The sequence below is a fragment of the Neolamprologus multifasciatus genome, chromosome 13 (assembly GCF_963576455.1).
Source record: "Neolamprologus multifasciatus chromosome 13, fNeoMul1.2, whole genome shotgun sequence".
NCBI lineage: Eukaryota > Metazoa > Chordata > Actinopteri > Cichliformes > Cichlidae > Neolamprologus > Neolamprologus multifasciatus.
Window position 1 is genome coordinate 22,331,699 of NC_140451.1, and position 23,085 is coordinate 22,354,783.

General features: G+C 39.1%; 1 long non-coding RNA gene across 1 annotated transcript in view; it reads left to right on the forward strand.

The window, feature by feature from the left end:
- The window catches only part of LOC146505551 (uncharacterized), a 50,992-nt gene that overhangs the window by 21,189 nt on the left and 6,718 nt on the right, over window positions 1–23,085 (forward strand). The window contains exon 5 of the long non-coding RNA XR_014877555.1: window positions 21,771–21,857. This is a non-coding gene — a long non-coding RNA (uncharacterized LOC146505551). The remainder of the gene's footprint in view (window positions 1–21,770; window positions 21,858–23,085) is intronic.

Consider the following 23,085-nt stretch of genomic DNA (forward strand, 5'->3'; position numbering starts at 1 on the left):
CCTGCTGTGTTAAGAACATGATATAGTATTTACAAAAAAATATTTGTAAATGGAAGCCGTTAGCTTGTCTGTGATGGGGGGCCTGTCCGTGCTGCTATTTCCCAGCTGGCCCTCTTTGGGAGGAGGGATAAATGTCAGGAGATGTATGATCCAGGCGCTTGGCTGGGACTGCTTCTGTCTCATTCAGGCAGCCAATGTGTGCACTCTGTGAGTTTAAGCCACTCGGCCAAACAGAAGCCAACGGCTCCTTCTCTTACCGCCACAGAAACAAACCTTGATGACTGAAAGTGCATCAAAAACATTAAGTCGTATTTCATTTCACATAGCTGGAGCCACCCTGTAGCGGAAGGGAGACTGTGAAATTTCCAGTAAAAAGCTACGCTTGTTACGTCCCCCCCCCCCCCCCCCTTTATAACAAGCACTTTCAGATAATGAATTGATGTTTCGATTAGATAGGCTTTATTTGTAACCACTCAGGAAACAAATACACCACAAGAAACAAAATATTGCCAGAGAAAATTCGACAAAAAACCTCCATTGATTTTCTTTTTCATAGAAAGAGAGGAAAAAGTCCATAGCTTTGATGCTCTAAAAGCACTAACAGAGCTGTATGTGATAAACTGAAATGCTGTTTGTGTTACTGCAACAGTGGAAAGTTTAACATGTCATAGTCGGTCAAGCCGGAAATTTTCCAGGTTGATTTGAACGTTATTTTGCAATATTCACATTTTCCACTTGCCAAATATAAATTGATATCAAGACAAAGTTAGTTGATTTTAATTTCAACAAGGACTTGAAAGCTCTTTAGCAGGCGTGACTGGGAAGCCATTTTTAAGGTTACTTGAAAAGATAACACAGTTTATTTTTGAGAACAATTAATTACACAGCTTGTTTGCAGTGTTCATTTGGAGGATACATGGATTGGTAGCCTGTAAGTAGAAGCTGCTCAGGGAGGATTGGGTGTATCAGAGACATCTGATCCATCCCTAGGCGCACTTTTACAGCCTCTGAAATGAGACGCATCTTTGATTTGCCTGCCCTGTAAACAGAAAGAGACATGAAGGGGCTCTGGTCTCAGCCTCACTCCGAGCTGCCAAAGATTCACTGCCTGAAAAATGGACACAGTCAACCTCGTGACTCTGACACATTTTTTCCACTACCCTGCCATATTAGACAGCTGTTGAAATGGTGGTTTTGTCAGTGTTGATGTAATTGGAAACTTTGTTAACACACTCATTGTAATGGAGGAAAATAAAGTATATTCATAACCGACAGTTGGGATCAGGATTGACAACAGAGCAATGTTCACATGCCCATTGCTATTTACTTTTTTCATTATGAAATACTTCCCAGTTTGGAAACACACACACACACACAGACACTCTCTCTCTCTTTCTGTCTCCCACTCTCACTCACACACACACAGACACACACTCTTGTTGTTTGGGTTCCCTCATACCCCGGGGCCTCTTCTTGGCCTGTCAACATAAGGGCCGCGGGTCTGTGAACCGACTGACAGCCTGCTGGTGCTTTCAGTGGAAGCCTAATTACATTGTACAACATATTTAGAGGAAAGATAAAACCTCTATGGGAAAATAGTTGGGCTTAAATGGGGTGACAGTGTCAGTGGTGCGCCGTAATCTCAAAAGGTTACAGATTTGTTGTCTGAGAGGAAGATCTCATAACTTTTACAGTTGGTGCCTTGAGCAGAACGAACAGGTTTCTCAATCTGAATGAGATGCCGTGTACAAAACAGCTTTGTAAGTGCTGCTCAGGGCTTTTATAGTGCATTAACCTTTTTCCAAAAATGTAAGGAAATGCATAACACTTTTTTTTTAATCCTTCAGTGAGGTCAATTAAAATTTGGCATTGCATTGAATATTCCATTATGTTACTACATAAATTGTATGTTAAATTTATTATTTACCGCTAATGTAATGTAATCCCAATGATAATAAATAGCAAAGTAAAGTAGGGTTTAAAAGAGATTAATATTGCACTTAATTAATAATGAAGAAGTAGGCTAGCTGCAGTTAATTAATATTAATTAATGTAATTAATATTAATTAATGAATTAACTATATTTAAGGATACCTCTTTTGTTAAACACAGAAACTACACTTAGTATCAGTAATGTTCAGCACTGTAATATATGAATAGTAATTTTGCAGTAGTTGCAAATAGAAGACATAACTGTTTTTACTATTAATAATAATATTATATTTGGTTAGTGAAGACTTTTCAGTGTACCCTAAGATGAAAGATAAAACTCCACTAAACAATACATTAATTTGAATAAGGTGCGCCAATAATTTTTTCTTTTTTTTAGTGTTGGTGCAGCCTTCAATGTGCTTGTGGGGAGACTTTGAGAATCAAGCAGCAGCCACGGAGAACAGTCTGTTGCCCCGGGGTTGGTGCTTGGCCCTGACTGAGCATCAGAGGAGCAGAGTTTGTTCAAAGCACCGCAGTGATGGAGTATGTTGGTGAGGTATGAGGGTACAGTACAGTCTAACTCGCTTGAAACAAAACCTCCTCCAAGGTAATTACAACAAAAAGTGTCAGCAGTCTAAATGATGACCAAAGAGACCAAAAATATAATTGTTGACTACTGAAAATGTTCATTATGATAAGTGCTTATGCTGTTCATAGCGACACTATTTCTACATAAATTTGTGTTGTTTTTTTTTAAGTGAGTGTGTGTGTGTGTGTGCCAGTTAACATGTGTGCATGCTGTGGTCTGCTTAACATATTAATGCCATCTAGACAGATGAATCATGACTTAATTGGCTGTAATGAGCTCAGTTGTTTTTAATAAGCTATTCCTGGCAAAGTGAACAAGTAGAGTGGTGGGAGGTAGAGGACAGAGTAGTCCGAGTTGAAAAATCCTGTTGATGCTTTCATATAAACACTGCGTGCTCTTTCCTTGTGTAAAAGGGCAGCTGGGCATTACTCAGCCTAAATTTATATTGTAAATATTTTTATTTTTATATTTGACAATCTAAACAAAGACAGATGTGATTTCCACACCGTGCCTTTGGTCTGCTGTGACCTTTCCTGTTGTCCCTGCTGCTGTGGGCTGAGAGTCAAAAGAGCAGTGATGAGTCAGGAAGGAGGATGGAGTGATGGTGAGTGTTGCTCCTCCTCCAGACAGTCTGCCTCCACTCTGTGAACATGAAGCGGTGCGGTTGGCTAATGTGGCTGGGGAGAGAGCGGCAGAGCTAAGATGTCATGTCTGTCTGTTGGCTAACAATTAAATGTGGCACCTCAAGCAGATCAATTTGACTTTGAGGCTTCAGGTTTTAACTCCTCACTCATCTCTCACTCGTGTTCTCTCTCCCCACTCTCTCTCATTTTTCTTTTCTTTTTTTAAAAAAAATCTCTCTGGCTCGCTTTTTCTCTCCTGAATTTTTTATTTTCCCTTTTGGCAAATTAACCTCTAATTTCCTCTAATGCCCTCACTTCTATAATATCTTTTCCCCTTCAGTTTTTCCTTGTTTCCCCCATTTTTTGAGGTTATGTCTTTGTTTTAAAAATGCAACTAAGCTGAAATCAGAACATAACAGCACATCGCAGAAACCAAAGTAAAAAAAAAAAAAAACACAACACAAAGAGTCACTCGCGCCAGACAGACTCCCGATTCAGGACGGAGACGAGCGATGCTGCGGGGAAACACAACACCAGCACAAACCAGCACTTGAAATATCAACGCTCCAGCCTTCTAATTAAAGCCAAGACTAATGGGCCCTAATTGCATCGCTAAAATGTACCAGTTCTTTTCTCTCCAGTGTAACTTGACTACACTTCCCCCGTATGGATTAATGGGGAACGGAGCTGCAAACTAAAAAGCAGTTAATTTGTTGGAAGATCTGTTAGGAACGATGGGGGCGGAAAGGGAAAAGGAGGAGAAAACAGTGGAGGCAGATGAGGGTTGCCAGAGAAACAGAAGGATATCATCAGGCTCTTGTTATTAAGAATGCATTTCATATCTGTCTTAAAGGGGTTGCATTTAGATTAAGCTTGTTGATTTTACTTGTTAGTGACATTTGGCTGCTACCCAAACCTTTTTAGACTGTAAAGAACAGGAGGACTCTTACATTAACTACTTGTGCTTGTTTCTTAGTGGTTAGTTCAGAGAAAGGGGACTGGGGAGATATGCATTATTTCAAGGTTGCGGATGATATCTTGGCAGATATGATGCTGGGCATTAGAGTGCCTCTATTCCCTTTGTTTATCCAGGTAAAAACAAGAAGCCATTTTCTGTGGTGAGACAAAATGTACTTAACAAGAGTACAATATAAGTGTGTAAATTACTCTTTTTCCCCCAGGTGGAAAACCATTAAAGTTGGTACACTAATCTGCTTTTTTCTCCACCAGCCAGATCTTTCTTTGTTATTGGTTTACTTTTCATAATGTTTTTTTTCAATCAGATATTGCTATTAATCCATTAGAGGGTGATATTAGTTTTGTGGTCACTTCTGTGCACATTTCAACCATAGGAGGCATGAGCAAGAAGCTTCTACCCTGCATTTAAACTAATGTACCTTCAGTTCTGATGTAATACCCATTACAATGTAATACAAAGGTTGGTGTATTGAGAAATGTACTTTAATATTGGCCTTGTTATCCCTGCCAGTTAACTGAATGGGCGAAGAAATGAAGAAAAAAAATGGTGAAAGCACTTTGCAAGTATCTTTCACATTCAGACATCATTACTTTTGTCCAAGCGTCAAAAATAAGCACAAAATGAGAAAGGTCTTTTAACTTAAAAAGCAATTTGCTTGCAGTTGTTCCGCATCTGTACTTTGGGAAGTTTCAAGCAGTCTTTATGTTCACTTATTTTGGTCTTTTCAACAATAGATTGTAACTGCCTTCAAAAACCGTTTACATTATTTTCTATTATGTTTATTTCCTATAAGTGAGCTTCTTATGTTGCAAAGGTCTGCATAGGTGTACACACAAAAACATATATGCTGGCTGCGATAGAAACCTGCCAGTAAACAGAAAATTTGACTGGTAGTGGTGTTGATTTGCAGAAACTGAATGCAGGAGTGATTTGCATATCCAAATGTGTGCTGCAGGAAGAATTTTTGATGTCAATGAGAGTATTGCAAGGTATAAATAAATACAGTCAAAGCATGTGCACAGTGAGAACACTGATATGATTTTTTAAATGTATTTTTTTAACAAATTTGCTGCTTTGAAGCTGTAAGCACATCTTTATTTCAGTCAGTATGAAAATGAAATGTGCACGTGGTGAAAGACGTGGAGCCAAACTCCTGTGTTTGCTATAATTCCAAGTTAAACAAATATGTCGGATCTTTAAATGAAGTGAAAACAGTTTGCACCTGTATTAATACAGCTGACTATCCGTTGTGTAGGAAGTGAAATATGAAATAAGTGCATTTAAATGACCCAAATTCAGAGTGATTGCTTTGCAGTTTACATGAATGCCTGTTCAAATTCAAATTATATGTATTGAACTCTTGGACTTAAACATAGGCATGGCCTCTTCTCATGCAATAAAGTTACGCTGTTGAAAAATGTTTTGGTTTATTTAGTTTTTTTCAGAATGTTGTGATGCCTCAGTGATGCTGCCTTTTGACCTTTTGATATTACATATCATAACTCCTAATGTTTTATAACATATGATGATATCTTGAGTTGTGGCTCAAAAGATGCGTAGTTACATTAAAGGTGGACATACACTGTGAGGTTTTTTTCAGTCGCGTTATTCAGCTCCTGCTCAAACTGTACGATTGAATCTCAGGGGTTAGAAGTTCGAAGGTCACGATGCAGGGTCTTACACTATACGGCCCGATGCTCTGGTGTGACCTGAGTGCTCACACTGTGCGTCCATAACATGAAGCTTATAGCACAAAATCTGTCGTTCACTCTCCCTCTCTGTCTTTCACTCACACAGACACACACACCATCAACTTTGCTAAATTGCTAATGAAAAACCAGGCAGCTGCAATTGAGCAGCAATGTCCATCCAACTATTTTTAGGGTTGTTGTGGTCGTGATAATTTTGTGAGGTCACATCAAAAAGGCTCAGATGAGCTTGACAAAGTTCTACAAGTTGGGCATCCATGGCTTGTGTCCAGATCACACGCTGCACTGCCGTGCTACTCTGTCTTTTTCACTTTCATTTCTGTGTTTGCACGTGCGCAGTGTGAGAGGCTACGTTGGTACCCTCACCACGGGCGACAGGATTTCAAACAGGTTTGATTTTCTTGCGACCATACGATTGCTGATTGGGAGCTGGTCGTGAGGTGTTAATCGCTTCTCGGTGCCCCATGTATACTACACGATGCACACGATTAAGGCGAAACTCGGGCCGATCCCCAAAACGGTCGCACAACTGAAAACTCGGCTCAAAATGGGCCAAAAATCGCGCAGTGTGTGCCCACCTTTAGATGACCTTGACCTCTATTTACCCAAATCTAATTGAATAGGTGGTGGGGTAGTTAACACCGGAGCCTCATCGCATAAGCGTCCTGGTTTTGGATCCACCGGCCAGCTGGGGACCTTCTGTGTGCTCTCTCTGGGTACTCAAGATTCCTCCCAGTCCAAAAACATTAATGTTTGGTTAATTGGGGATTCTAAATGTAAGCCGTGGGTTTGCACTGCAACAGACTGGTGACCTGTTCAGGGTGCACCCTGCCTCTCGCTCCATGACAGCTGGGACAGGCTCGAGCGCCATCATGGGGCGATCGTGGTTCAAAGAGTTGGCATTTTGTCTTGTAACCGGAAGGTTGCCGGTTCGAGCCCCGGTTCGAGCCACAATGACCGAGACCGACAGTCTCGGTCATTGTGTCCTTGGGCAAGACACTTCACCTACCGCCTACTGGTGATGGCCAGAGGGGCCAATGGTGCGATATGGCAGCCTCGCTTCTGTCAGTCTGCCCCAGGGCAGCTGTGGCTACAACTGTAGCTTGCCTCCACCAGTGTGTGAATGTGAGAGTGAATGAATAGTGGAATTGTACAGCACTTTGAGGGCCCCAAAAAGCGCTATATAAATGCAATCCATTATTATTAATATTGGACAAAATGAAGCAAATGAATGGATGAATCTAAGGGAACATATGACCAAACTTCCTAAAGAGATTTTGAAAAGATTTAGAGTTATGTTTTTCAACTTCAAGTAAAAAGATGTTTAACAACTGGTTGAGTGCTTCACAAGTCTTCACTTGTATCAGTTTTTGATTACATTAGTCTTTCCTGAAAAGTGATACAAAATGAGCCAACTTTCATTTTATCTGAATTTGGTGGTTTCTGTTAAATTGGCTTTTGTTTAATGTACTTATTCCATTTTTTCCAAGAAAAGTTATATGTTCTTGGATGTTGTCCAAGTCTTTGAGCGTTAGCACGTTCCTGAAATCAATCATCACATTCAGGTGTACTACAAAGAGAATCTTATTTAAATTTGACAAAAATAAAATTTAGCCCAAAGTTCACTGTGACACCTGTCTTACTGTTCCTTCAAGTCAAGTTGACACAAGTACCTACCTGCTGCTGCCTGAAAGGCGGTCATCTGAAAGCAAGCAGAAGGTGTTAAAAAAAATAAATTTATAAACTCACATTTTAATCAGAAAACATATTAAATGTTTGAACTTAAAAAAAATCTACCATTGTCATACAGGCATGATGTTGTGAAGAAAGTGTACATTTTGACATCGAAGACATGAAAATGAAAATGTTGACATGGTAGCTGTGACCCTAACTGTATGCAAATTTAACACTAGCAAAAACCTTCTCAACACTTCCTGTTATGTAATGTAAAAATATATTACCGGTTTAGCACCTGCCAAATGCGGGCATATTCAAATTAAATACTGTGAAAGTATAGCTAAAATGCATCATGTGACCTCGATTAGAATAATGCAAAGATTACACACATATACAGATTACAGAAATGATGTAGCATTTATAACTTCCAGGGTTCAGCTTGTGTTGTAATGCTGTGCTACATGCACTTTTATTTGAACTTTTTTAATATGTTGGCAGTGCTCGCATATCCTGAGTTTGATTAAGACTTAAGTTCTGTAACTGAAATGTATATTATGGTTAATGTTCAATGACTGCAGTGTATCTCCAGCTGTGATTCTAGTCAATTGACAGTTTGACTCTGCCCTCCTGCCTGACCAAACCTTTTATCTTTAATTGTGCTCACATTGGACTTCCAATCAGACCAATTTTGCCTTTAGCAACAGCTCAATCTGGCTAATTGGTTTCAGCATTTTTTTAAATTGTAAGCTATTGATTACACAAGGTCATCTCTGTTTCACAAATAAGAGAGTTTGCTTCGCTTTTGTTTGGAAACTTGTAAAGCTCTCATCCTTTCAGCTTATTGAGAGGGAACCGTAGTTCTGCTCATTAGCTCACAGACCGGCTGGATCATGAATGCAGCTGCTCAGATACACAGTAATATATGTGCACGTACACAGAGGAACAAACCTCTAGTACACATGGTGCTATCCCTGTATGTGCTTAGAGCGATCGTCTGTTTTTTTGTTTTTTTTTTAATTAAACAGTCCAGTACAATGTACAACTAGGGCGAAAAGAGCTGCACTTTTAACTTCCATTTATTTCGGGCCTGTGGATGTTATAGGGAGACCAATAGCAAATAAAGAGAGAATCAATGGGGCTTCATTAAAAGCAGCAGGCAGTCTTTTGCCTGGACACAGCTTAATTACAGTTTCACTGACGTTTGCTTTAATTGAGGAAAATAAAAGGAGTGAAGTAGAATGAATGGAGGACATTAGCATATCTATCACCGGGATAGGCCACAAGGGCCTGTCCAACCTGCGGCTGTAAACCTCACCTTTTGCTCTTCAGATCTACACGCACAGAACCACACATTTTTTCCAGCTTATTCACGTGTCTCGGATAACTTACAGTAAACACACAGAAATGTGCACGTGTATTTGATTTTACTGGTTTTTGGCACAAAGACCTATTGGAATCGGGTAGTATTTCTGGAAACCGAGTCAGAAAAAATTGAAAGTATTTACAGGCAACGAGCACCATCATGCTTTTCTGATACAGCCTTGATCTGTACAGTGGTATATTTAGCTTGACAAATGACAAAATGGATAGTAAGTAGATATTTAATGGTAGCAGCACAAGAGATATCTTGGGTGTTGAATTTTTGTATTCCTGTATATCTACTTGAGATACAACCACAGCACATACAGCTTAGTGATTTGTGATTGTAGGGGTTTAAAAAGTATACTTCAATAATGATGTAAAGTCATGTAGTTTCTTTGTTCCCTAACATTTTAGAATGAATGAGTGAAATCAAGTTTGACAAAAATTTCAGTCCTCAAATTTCATCCCATATCAAACTGGAATTGACAATACAAGTCCAAATGTATACGTAAAGCACAAATCTAAGCATATAACCCACCGTTCAAGTTGTGGTTGCGTTTGGACGAGTAGCAAATGCAAAGGAAAACTTTCATTTTTATAGCAAGTCCAAGTAGGAGAGGAGCATTTGCATAAAGTAGTGATGAAATAATTTTACATGCTCTGTAAACTTCACAAATACGGGTGCAATAGCCTTATGTTTTTGTTTTAACATTCACTGCATGCCTCGTGATGCAGTAATTTCTGCCACACTGATAGGAAAAAAAAAAACATGTATATTTTATTTGCATGTTAAAGCTGAGGGACTGGAAGGTTGCTTTGACACTTTTAGAACACATTGTTCCAGCAAAAGTGATAATAATGTAAAAATAAAAATAATAATAAAAGATTGTTTTCAGGCATTCAGTAGGTAATAGATATGAATATTACAACTCTGTTTACTTCAAACTATATTTTATTTTTTATATTTTTTCTATAAGTTAAATATATTTTTTAAAGTCAGCGCCCTTCCAATTTAGATTCACTTTATACTTTTCAAAGGGGATTTACTGTGTACTCTGCATTCACTCTTAAAAGAGTTTCTTCTGTTTTGCAGTTAAACTGGAGTGGCAAACAATTTGAAGTGAGCCTTTCGGCTCTCACAGGTACATACAAAAGAAAATATATGAATATACTTAATAGTTGTGAATTATTTGCTGCTAAACCAACCTCTTATATGTAGACTATGGGTAGACAGTATTGCCTCAAAATTATACCACGAGGAAATTTGCACAAATAATGATACAATAATGATATTTCTGGTGAAATCGAAGTGCTGAACAATGTTTTTAATGTGATTGCAGCTTGCAAGCACTGGCACATTGCTGTAAAGTAAAGGAAGGGGATTTTATGCCATTGTCCACTGAACTAACTGTCATTGACTGACTACCTAATTCAAAGTGTAAATCTATTGCCAGAAGGTGCCAGTAGCAGTATTATTATAGTGCTATAGTGTGTTTAGGGTAGTTTAACACTAATAATAACTACAGGAACTTAACCTTGTAGTTCTTCAGGAGACTGAGTATTATTGTCACAAAATAAAATTGACATTGAAAAACATTTCTATCTGAGCTATTGTATCTTGGGTTGAGCTTTTTAACCAGCTGCTTGAAGCCCTGCTTTACCGCATCTGTAATTTCCATTCACTGTTTTTCTCCCCCTGTTATAACGAGTTTAACTACTAAGTGTTCAGACACTGAGTCACTTGTTTATTTGTCTATTTTTAAGTCGCACATCACCAGCTGCTATTATCTGCTCCTTGCACGCTTTCATAGCCTGGTTGTACTAAAGTGGTGAAACAAGTTTGTTGTTCCCACCTTTCGAAGGAATGGTTTTCTTGCTTATTTTGCAAAGTACTGTGCTTTGTTGGAAGTTGTTGATGTGGCTTCCTTTTTACTAAATCGTCACTGGAGGCGGACTCGTGGCTCTCGCTGTTAGACATGTCTGGGTTTGTTTTATTGTTATATGTGCTAAGGAAATAAATAGATGTTGTCACAGTATTAATAATTTATGATATTATACTTAATCCATTCATCCTCTTCCGCTTATCCAATTCAGACGCGGGGATAGGCTCCAGCTCTTCCGTGATGTTATACTGATGTCACATAAAATTTAATTTCGTTATTATCGCGAATGATGCGATATGGCACAGCCCTAATTTAGACATTTTAAACACAATTTCAGAAAACTAAAAAAAATTATTCAAAATCTCATCTAAGTGAGGATGTGAGTCTATCTGTCTATCTATCCCCTCTTCCTGAGTCTATCTCTGACAATGACAGATTGCCAGTCGGGATCAAACCATCCTCAGCAGTGCTTTGGTGACAGGTGAGCGGAGACAGTTTGAGTCTCATTCTCTCCCCCAGCAGTTAATAACAATTTGAAAAGGGGTTCGGGGTTAATAACACAATCATTACCTGGATGAGGACGGGAGACAGCTGTAAGCATGTATGCAGATGGACGGCCATCATTAGTCCTTGTCAAACAAGCTGAATAAGCGTGATCTAAGAGAGCACTTCAAATTTTAGCCATGAATGGATAACAGTTTAGAAAGGTCCAGCATTTAGCTTGCTTTCTTGATCATACGAGAGTGTATTTTTGTTCCTGTCCATACAAAGTCAAACCGGCATCTGTTGTTATGACGTGTTTTATTCATGAGGACAATTTTAGTTTAAAAATGTTTTAGTTAAAAACTGTACATGATGTGTTGCTTCATGGAACAATAGATGTGACCGAGTGAGCGCACTGGAAGGTCCTTCATTATTAAAAAGATTGATCTGTAATTTGTAGTGTTCCCATCTGTCCTGGTTACGCAAAATTATGGCTAAACCAGTTAGTAAACACTTTGCCCCATTGTCTGTTGTTTTGATAATCACCCATAATAGCATCCAGCATCAGTATGGTCTTTAAACCTGATTTAGGAGTTAATGGAATAAGAGGGAGAGGCAGTCAGTATATGTACCGGGCCTAATGTCATTAGAAATGTTTGCGGAGGCTAAATTAAATCAGTCGTAAATTGTGCTCTCAAGTAAGCCAGAAAAACCCTGCCTCGTTGAGGAGAGGAGGGGGCGGCGGGGATTCATATTTTAACCTTGCGTAGAAAATGCACTTAAACAGATTAAAATAAAATAGGGACCGTGTGGATGGATGGGAATGGTAATTGCTGGTGCTTTAATGGTTTCCTGTTAGCCAAGTCGGGCTGAAGGCAGAGCTATTTTAAAGTTGGAAATGGTGATTGAGGTCGTAACTTTGCAAATCTGGTGATTAAGGCAAAGGGTGCATGTCACCAAACAGCACGTTAGACATCTAATGGGGCTTTCGCTAAAAACAGATGTTTGTAGAGGGTTTTCAGTGCTCTACATGCTAAGTCGTGTTGCAGAGCAGGTGTGGGTTGGAGTGGATGGCTTTTGACCAAACAATCCAGTAGAATGTGGACTGTGAGCAATATAGCCTGCCAGAATGGGGAAATCTGTGTGTGTGCGTACTTGTATGTGAATGCACATAAAGCCCACCCATGTGTGTGCCTCATCCATTTCCCTTAATGCTGTCAGTGCAGGCATACTGTTTGTCTGGTTGCATCAGGTAGCTCATCACACAATGCAGCCCAGACGGTAATGATAGCCATAAATACTCTGGGAATTCCCAAACGTGGATTAAATTAAGACAGTGTCTTTCCCAAAATCTGACAAAAGGCAAAAAAGCAGTGTCTATATCAGGGGGAATAATATAGTTACCCATCAGACATAGTATTATAGTAATAAGGCACTATGGATAAAGGATTCACATTTCTGGTCACTGCTCTCTGACATGTCTTCCTTTTCTCCTAATTTGCACTCACTCACACCACATACCTTAGGTAGTTTGAAGCACAGTTCGTGCAGACACAACATATTTCATTCCTTGAACACTGTAGTTCTCAGACTTTGCAGGTTTAGCTTTACCTTTCTAAGTTGGGTTCACTTGTAACTCAACACTGTTGGCTCCAGGTAAAACTGTGGCCCCATGCATGCTCATGTTCAGCTATTGTGTAAATTAACAAGGAAAAGCCTGTGCGGATTGAATGGCAAACATGCCAGTGATGACACATCCCAGGCGCACACAAAGTATGTGTCATTGCTCAATGCCAGTTAAATAGTCAAACTGTCTATGATAAAATCCTATAGTTTCTCTTTGTCTGCTTATCTTTCTTTTATTCTTCATCTGTTAAAGTGGTGGCATTTTGTCATTCATGAATATTCAGTCACTTTCACATAAATGTTCCTTAGAGTTTAAGTCAGACACACCTATGCTGGTGACCGAGGAAGCCACTGGTTACACGCAGTACATGCAAAATATCTGTTGCACTGAGCACTGAGCATCAACTCAAATGCAATCACACTTTTGAATGTTTAATTCGCCGTGCGATTTTCACAGGGATTCAGTCTGTTTGTGTTTTTATGTGCGCTTCTGCTGCAGCAGCAAGTTATAGCTGCCCCCAGCCTGCACACGAACTCAGACGGTGAGATCTTTTTTCTGGACTGGAAAGAGAGCGCATCGTAGATGAGAAACGGAGATGGTTAGACAAGGTGTTATGGGTTTGTTATTGCAGGACCTCCTGGAAAACAATGAGGTTTTAAAGTGAGCCAAGTACCTGCCATGAGAGACGTGCAATGATAATCTTAGGCCGTAGCAGTAATAATAAGTATGAAACTTTTGTCCAACAGTTTTCAGTCTGCCATACAGAAAGAGAAAAAAAAGCTCACAATTAAGAGTAAAAAGGCTTATAAAAATAAAAACATGGCATAAGTCCTGAACAAAAAATTTGATAATATAGCAGGTAAAAAAAGCTAAATACAATAGAAATAAATAAGTCAATAAAGAAATATGATGAGAATAAGAAGAACAACAGTTTTATCAGAATAAACCCTTTATTTAAAAATAAGTTTTAAAAGTAAATAGCCTACCAATAAACCGAATGCCTGTCTAGTCCTGTGCTTTGTTGATGCGATATGTAAATCTGGCTTGCAACATTTCCGTCAGATGGATGGAAATGACTGCATGACTGAAAGGGGCTTTTTGTGATGCTTTAGCTTTTTATAAATAGTCAAATTAGGAAGAGAGACGTTAAGAAGCATTTAAGACATTAATTCAGCGTAGTATTTGTTTTGTTGTGGAGGATGAAAATAATTTGAAACGTTGGCCACGCCTGAAACACTATGGACATGGGTTTAGTTTCATGTCCCGACCTCTTATTGTCATATCTCCAGAGACCACTGTATTGTCCGTTGGTACAATTGAAACTAAATTTAGAGAAGAAAATGACACCATCATCCAAATAAAATGAGGAAAAGTCATCTTTTCCATCAAAGACTTTATCGATGTGTGTCATCTATGTAGTGACACGCTATGATACTTGTGGGTGTCACAGAGTTAATACAAATTGTAAATAAATGAATCGAAATTTGTGAAAGAATTACTTTAAAAAGGTCGTTGGATATCTGTATACTTACTGTTGCTCTGTAAATTGAAACCTGGACTAGGCTGTCAGTGTGCCAAAGGTTGATGTCACTGAGTAGCACAGGGTGACAGAGACACAGAGTACAAGTGTTGAAAAGGCAGGACAGGAGCATGTGTAGAATCACCTGTGTTGTTCCCTTTGTGTTTCACGCTGTAGGGCACATAGCTCACTGGGTCACAAGTGTGAGCTAAAACTCTTTTGTCCAGCGTCTGCGCCCCTAGGGTTTAAATCTCCTAGCTGGGAAAGATATTGGAATGCACCCTTTTCTAAATGCACTGGCTGCAGCATACTAGTGCGCTGAAAGTTTTTAACAGTGAATTGTATTATTCACAGTATTAGTAATACTGTAATAGTACAGTATTATTTGTTCTATGTACAAATAATACCAAAGCATAGCCAAAATTTAATAAAGACTATTTTTCTGTGCTAAACACCTCGATTCTTGTTTAATGGACACAAGCTTTTAAAAGAAAGCTATACAAATTGGACTTCTTATTTATATCACTTAATGGTATTTGTTAATGCTGGAGATCATGACATAGCCAAAGTTATCATGATTGCATGCAGTGACCTTGCAGTCTTGTTCTGCTCTTAGTCTGATATCAACTTGCAGGTGAATGCAATCTGTTTGGGTTAATATGGCGATTACTTGTGATAAATGGTTGAAAATCATAAACCTGTTGCTGTCTGCATACACATAATTTCACATTAACTACATACATTCAGAATCCAGACAGAATTGTATTGATTTGAAGTAGAAATTAAGAAATTCCTTAGCAAGTAGTTGATGCAGGATGATGATTTAACTGCAAAATAACATAGGCAGTTGGCAACTTTAAGCTTTCATTTTGAAACATAACCAGAATACAATCTATGGTCGACCGGTTAAGTCGAGTCCCCTATTACAAAGAAATGTGTTGCAGATAGGTTGCACTCATCAGCACAGACTGCGATTGATTGCAACATGTTAATAATCTCTCTGCTTTAATTGGACAACAGATTATTTAAACCATTACCAGTCTGTCTGAGAGCGATTGCAGTCCGTCCAAATTGGTCTATGATGGTTTGGAGACAGTTTGCTTCCCATCAGGCAGCCTTTGCCATGTCAACAGTTGGTCACTGCTGAATTTTGTCTCCTTCCACCACCAGTCACAAGGTGGTTGCCATCCTATCTTTACTCTACTGTAAGCCATTAGAACCTGACGGATACACTAGTTGGTCAATATCATCATTACAAAAAACTGTATATTAGTTTTGTTCTGCCTGTTGCTCAAAATGAAACAATATGTGTCTGAAACACACATAGCATGTGAAATGTGTGGTGTGTGCATGTGTGTGGTTTTAAAATTACAATGACAAGTTTTCACAAGTAGAATGAAACAACACAAAAAGCCGGAAAACCTTCACGATGCCAGCAAAAAGTGTCTTGATTTGGGGAAAACAGAAAAGACTTGCTGCACAATATTCATATATATCTCTGCATACGTTGCTTGTTAAATAATCATCTGTACCATTAGTCAACCAAGCTTCTTGCACTCTTTGACCTTTCACACAAAGCTACAATTGGTGTTTGTGAGTCAAAAATTGCTCTCGGGTGGCTCATGCTTCACAAACACCTTATTCAGTAACAGCAGTCTGAGCTGTGATTGAAGGCATGGGGAAATCCACAGGTAAGAGTAGTCAGTTCACTTCGCTTGAAACCAACCCAGACAGTGTTTAGGCACACAGTCAACAACTCTTGTCCTTGCTTATCTTAAGAATGTAAACCTCTATAAGCAAGCGCTTCATCTGTAATTCTATTGTGAGTTGGCCGGTTGTCTCAAAGTGTCTGAATAATCTAATGTAATGTAAAACCAGCTTTGTCTGCGACACCAAATACTTGCTTTAGCACAGGCGTCTCGACGGTTGGCCTGCACTGTATGGAATTCACAGGTAGACAGGATGACTAGACCACACCAAAACCTGCCAGTTACATTCTTTGCATGATTCAGATGTATCCATTTCCCCCACTGGGACTGAGCTGAGAGCTCTGATCAAAAGAGCCATCATCCTGAGGAGCTGAGATTTGGATGTGAGGCTGGAGAAAGGAGGGATAGCGAACTGTTGGTTGTTGTGTTGTTGTGTGTTATTATTTCCATTTGTTGGGGAACAGAGAGATGAATGGAGGAATAAATGGATGATGGGTGTGCGGTGGGGAGGAGGAAATTCCCTTGTCTCGATGGAATTGGATGGTGAGCTTGCGGATGGATGGAGGGAGGGATGGGGGGCACCTGATGTAGAGGGTGCTGTCAGGCCCAGGACAGCGGGGTCTTTGTCTTCTCAATAATCACTCGCGGTACCTCTTCTTTCCATTCCTTTTCTCCACACTGCCATTTTACCTTTGTTTTTCTATTTCTCATCACAACTTTTGGCTCATAGGTCAACCATCTGTCAAAAATAGTGAGAAAGAATTAAAAGTAAAGCCTAAAATTTATCTCAATCCTTTATCCAATTTTTTCAGTCATGGAAAAAAAAGCTCCTTTGAGGTATGTACCATTTGCATTAGTTTGAAGGTAAAAAACAAAACAAAAACATGCTGGTCTTGTATCTAAGTATGTTGCACTTCAAGTCTGAAGTGAACGGTGTCACATTTAAGGTAGAGACATCAGAAAACGAAACATATACAGAGAAAAATGGTGGGAAAATCCATATAAACTTTTCAGATTCCCAGATTCAAAAACAAAAATTCAAGTAACTTTCTCCTGTATTTACATTCTTTCATTCTTTCTTTCATTTAATAGCTCCAGCATGGGACTTTACTGAAAATATATAAGCTAATCTGAGTTTCACCATATTATTCTGCTGTTAAAGTCCAAGTCTCAAAAATGTGTTTTGATGGCAGACACATTACATTCTATGTCAGGTCACATAATCCAGGTAACTTCATATGTAGAGGACAGGGTTATACCGTATTATACATGATCTTTTACTGTTGATTTACACGTGCAGGTTGCAAAGATACGACCAAGAGATCAAAGTCCTTTGAACACACACACATTATGAATGTATATGTGTGTTCAGCTAACACAATTTCAGGCCGATTGGATGTCATGTAACGCCGTAGCGGTTTCTAAGCTATCCTAAGAAGTTATAGTACATCTGAAGACATTTCTGGAATGTGAGTTTATCCTCCTCATTTGAGGCGCTTGTTGGCCAGAAGTAGTTAAAATAATCAGACTGTCATTATCGCACAAACCACAGGAGACAAGAGGCATAATTCATAACCCGCAAGAGCCGTGAAGATGACAGGTGGGTCTCATTCATCAATGGGAAGAATTGTGTTTGATTTAGGGATTCTTTTTGGCTTTGTTTTCTGAACAACAAGACGTTTATTTCTGTAATGATATAGTTGTGGTTAGATATATTCATGTTAATTTAGAACTTTGTGATGCAGTATTTACTTTCAAGGTAATACCTGACATAATAACATGCATTTTTTTTCCTACTTTTGTTTATTGTATCTCAGCGCTACAAGCTTTTGACAAAGTGAGTTTTCACGTTTTTGTCATTATGATGAAAGTTGCCCCTCTCTCTCTTATTCCCTCCTATATTCTAGTTATTTCCAAAAGCAACTTCTGAGCAGCTTCCATACCTTAACCAATTCACCTGACCCAATCAATTCACCTCAAGCCTTTCTCTGAGTCAGTCGTAAATCATGAAAAAAATGGCTGCAAAAATGACGACAGTGACAGTAAATAAATGTTTGTTGTTTCTTTCCCTTCCTTGTTTCCCACCCTTTTTCTTTCTCTACTCTTTGTAATGGATGGGATATTGGTGGTGCTGCCCTCTGGGCAGGGTGAGTTGTTTACTTGGGTGTAAAGTCCCCCATCCACCAAGGGTCTCTGTAGGGGATGTCTCAGCCTCACTCCTAACCTCCCTATAGCTCCAAAAGTTAATAGCATGGAGGAGACGTGATTTATATCAGCTTTGGAACCACCACCAACAGACTGACTTCTTTGTGCTCGTGGCCTGTTCAACCAGCTCTGTTCATCAATAAAGATCGCATTTAGAATTCACTCCAAACTCAGTAGATGGTGATTTAATTTCTGCAGAGTTTTTCTAAATAAATAGTCACCCACGTTTTGGAAGTGGCTTGAGGCAATAGGACTGAATTTTTATTCTTCCTGGTGTAAAACTTTTTGAGATAGGATGCAAGAAGGAGCTCTGAGATATCAGTATGCTAGCACAAACATACAACTCACTTGTGTCTCTTTGGCTTTAGAGTTTGGAAATTCCTGCGTGGAAAAAATAGAGGCTTATATGTTGCATATTTTTTACAGGAAGTTTCCATTTGTTTTGAAGCCCTGTGACCAACAATACAGTGAGCCATTTCAACTGCCCATTAACACGAAAGGTCATTTTCATGAGGACTTTCACATACTGACGCTCAGCTAAACTATTGCCTGCCTGTTTCACCTTTAGAAAGCCACTAATTCAAAGCTTTGTGGAGTGTTTTTTTAACCCTTTCGGTTCCATACAGAATGCTTTTGGGAAAAAAAATTCTCTGTTTTGGTCTAAGAAATTTAAACTCTCAGCAGTTCTGAAGCATGTGTTGTAGCTAAAGAAATGGCGTAATCTGCAGTGTAAAGGTACCGTTTTCTGCCCTTCTGTTGCACATTGAATGTGTGTAATTTTAAGTATGTAGCCTCTGATCAGTTACACGTTTTTCATTGTGTCTTCAGTCACGTAAGCGCTACCCTTGAATAAGATACATAAACTGGCATAGCATAATCTCCTTACATAAAGGAGTCATTTGCTTATCTATTATGGCTGTATTCCACTTGTTCCAACAGGCCTTTTAACTGGATATGTGGAGTTGAGATTACAAGGTGTCTTGTTTGGGAATGAAAAATGAGGAGCTTCTTGGCAATAATAGTTTTCATATTAGGTTTTTTCAAAAAAAGATCTCGGCACTGACACTAATCCCTGTTGTGTCAGTCTGTGGTTGCCAAATGTTAGTATATCATCTCCTTTATGTGTGTGTGTGTGTGTGTGTGTGTGTGTGTGTGTGTGTGTATTCTTTTCACTTTGAAATATACCAGCACATTGTGTCACTATCATACATAGAACTATGGCAGAACTGTAAGATTCAGTTTAACCACAACTGTTTACAGCTGTCAATATATGGACCAACAGCACAATAAATGCATTAAATTGCATGTGGCCTCATGTCACTGAAAATAAGGTGAGTGGACGGGCTGTGTAGGTGATGCCGGCTCTCACTATTATTACACGGCTGTGTCTTAAGGGTTGTCTGGGCTGCTGTCCATTGGATTTAATCAGCCTCTATTACCTGCTACCCTTTTCACAGTTAAAATAATCACCCACAATTACTGACATAAAGGGGAGAGCTGACAGGAGAGTCAGAGGCAGAGAAATCACACACAAAGTAATTTCTCTCCACCTTGGTTGCTTACGTGGCTTTTGATGTTTCGGGGTGTATAATAAAAGGATTGAGGGGTGTCTGGCACGACTCGCCTTTGGAGTAGATATTGAAATGCCCTTTAAACACACACACACACACACACACACACACACACACACACACACACACACACACACACACACACACACACACACACACAGACAAGTAAATGTAGAAGATACAGAGTATGCATGGTGCACACAAAAATACAGTCTCACATGAGAGAAAAAACACACATTTATAGTACATACAATACACTAGATAACCAAAAGGGGGGAAAAAAGCACATGTACAAATACAGACACAGTATGCATTCTCACATACATGCAGTGCACACAGGTGTGAACACACACAGACACCCACTGCCAGTGCCATTAACCAAAGAGCTTCGTACAATTTATTGTATGTTGGAGATGAAAGAAAAAGTGAAAATAATTTAATAATTGACCACCTCTAAAATGAAGAAAATAGAACCACGAGAAAAAGGGCATTGTGATCTACTGTACTTTAATCCTCAACACGCCGCTGAAAAATAAGAGACACCATTAAATGTACCTTTGAAATAAATGGGCCCAATTACTGAGATGGCTGGGGCTCTCTAATGAAGCTTTTGTCAAGGCAGACAAACATGGTGCAGGGACACTCAAAACTGGGTGAGGAGCAGGAGGTAGAAATGGGCGAAATCATTCAAAACTGATCTTTCACATGAAAGTTAAATTCACATAAATGTTAATGGCAGCATAGTTGTGATGCAGGGTCCAGAGAAAACATGACTGAAATTTCCCTATTTGACGAGATAAAGAGTGAATGATAGCAGTCATAACCACATGAGAGCAGTGAGTAAAAAAAAAAAAAAAAAATTCACACAATTAAAAAAAATATGCTAAATGTAGACAATATGAACATTAGTCACAATCATTACCAAGAGGGTTGCTCAGTTACATTAGCTGTTATGTGTTCGGGAAGTAAGTCGTGTTAAATGGGTTTAGGAGAGTTGTTTTGATAATGGCGTTTTGTTGAATCTCTCCTTTTTAATTATCAGGTCAGAGGGTAGCAGCTCAAACTCCCTCTTTTTCATCCCTCTTCACAACAGTGAGTGCTACCGACCCTTCCCACAGCAATACAGAACGCTCTGTACTGCTGGTGTAAAACATTGCCTCAATTACTTTTCGTTGGAGCTCTTTCCCGAGAGTGGATTGAACAAAGAAAATCAGCAATTGCATGAAAAGTATATAAATCAGGCATTACTAGTTATGATTGTATGGTTCAAATAGCTCTGCTTTTTATAATTTAGAGAAACAAGTATTTTCTAAAGGGTGGTTGAAAGCTTCTAATCAGGAGATAAGATTTGTGGTATCGTGTGATGACCTCTACTGTATATGCAGAAGGCCTTGATCCTTACTCGGAAACGTCCCTTCCTTGAGCTTGATCGATCCAGGAAGGAACCAGACCTTAGACATGGATCTTGTAGATGATTTTGGACATAACAGCTTGTCAAAGGGTAAAGGTTAAGGCCACGAGTGTCTGCTGGAGCACAGACAGAGGTCGTAAGGTCTCAGTCAGGGTCAAGACCCCAAATGACCCCAGGTCTGCACTCACAGTTGCTTGTTGCATTCATGTCTGTGAATTAGGCACTGTTTTCACTGTGGCTTCACTTCTTTGTTGCACCAGGAGAAAATCAGGCATTTAATACTCAAATATTCTGATTTTGACTCAATTTGTGGTTGCAAATATGATTTTTGATGGCATGTTTCGGGTATCCGTGTAGCATAATGTAATACAGTGGACTTTAATAATAGTAATATTAGAATTGAGGGTGACAATAACTCTTACAGCTCCAAATTACACCCAGATTCTTTATTTTGATATTTGTCTGAATTGTCTGAATTCTCTCTCTTTTAGCCCTGCGACCTCTCCAGGGTGTCCCCTAGGCTCCATTACCCCACGCCAACTTCAATCAGATACGTGGAAGAAAATTCACAGATGGATGTAAGGTTTCTTCATTATTATTATTTTTAATGAACACGGTTACAGTAAAAACCACCAAAAACCATATTCACAGATATAATAAATGATTTTGCAAATAAAGAAAACAAACAGGAAATCAGTGACAACAAACATACAACTCAAGATTTAATAGAGACATCCCATTATCTTGATAAAGCTCGAACAGGTTAACAAGTGAAATGTAAGCTTTACGCATCGTCTGCAAAGCCAACGCTTCAGCCTCAGCTGGTGCGTTAAACATAACAGAGTGTAATGTGTACTGCAACCCTACTGTACTATTCATTTCTTCATTACTATTTTATATATGCGTATGATTAACACTCATTGCATGGCTCAGCTCCCAATCTCTCTGTCGGAGGCCTCCACTAAAGACAGCTCAAGCTTGAGAGATTTTTTTTTTCCTCAGTCATTTAAATTTTTACACTTCCATTTACCCGCCTTTTAATTTAGCGTATAATGATGCCATTAGAACAAAATCCATCTGGAAGTTCTGTTGGGAGCGGTTAATGTTCCATGGCTTTTTGCTGCTAATGCCATTGCGCCTGCATTGGCAACAGATGCTCTGAAAGCAACAGATACATTCTCTCACAACATCATTACAATCATGCCCATGTCCAGGATAAATGTTGCTGCTTGTTTAGGACTATCATACCTGCAATGGGACTGTAAAAAACAAAGGATATACAGAAGGCTGTAACGCTGCCAGTGAATTCCAATTTTTCAAGCTGATGATTCATAAGCATTGGGTGTGATCTTATCCCATAGGAAGCTGAAAGGCAATGATGCCTTTAGAAGTAAGGGGAAAAGAATGAGAAAAGGGAATGCATACATATTTAAAACTTGCTAGTTATTAGACTAAACCGTGTACATGAAGTGTTTTGTCACAGCACACTCAGCTTCTTTTGCTCCCATTGCAGCCAATTTAGTGACCTCTCTCCCACCCACCAGCAAACACTCTTGGACAGTTCATCTTCTGTGATATGAAAGCTAGAGAAAAAGGCCAAAAAAAATTGATTTCAGTTGCAATTTAGGTGATTAAGTACGGTGGATAATTAATTGGAATAACAAACAATTTCCTCCATAGAGGATTACTGATTCGTCACACTCCCCTACGCTGCCGTGGCCTTTTTATCCTCTCTGCTTCAATTATGTTAATGCTAACTTTCTTTCCCAGAAATTATTGTGATTAATTTTGTCTTGTTTTGAATTA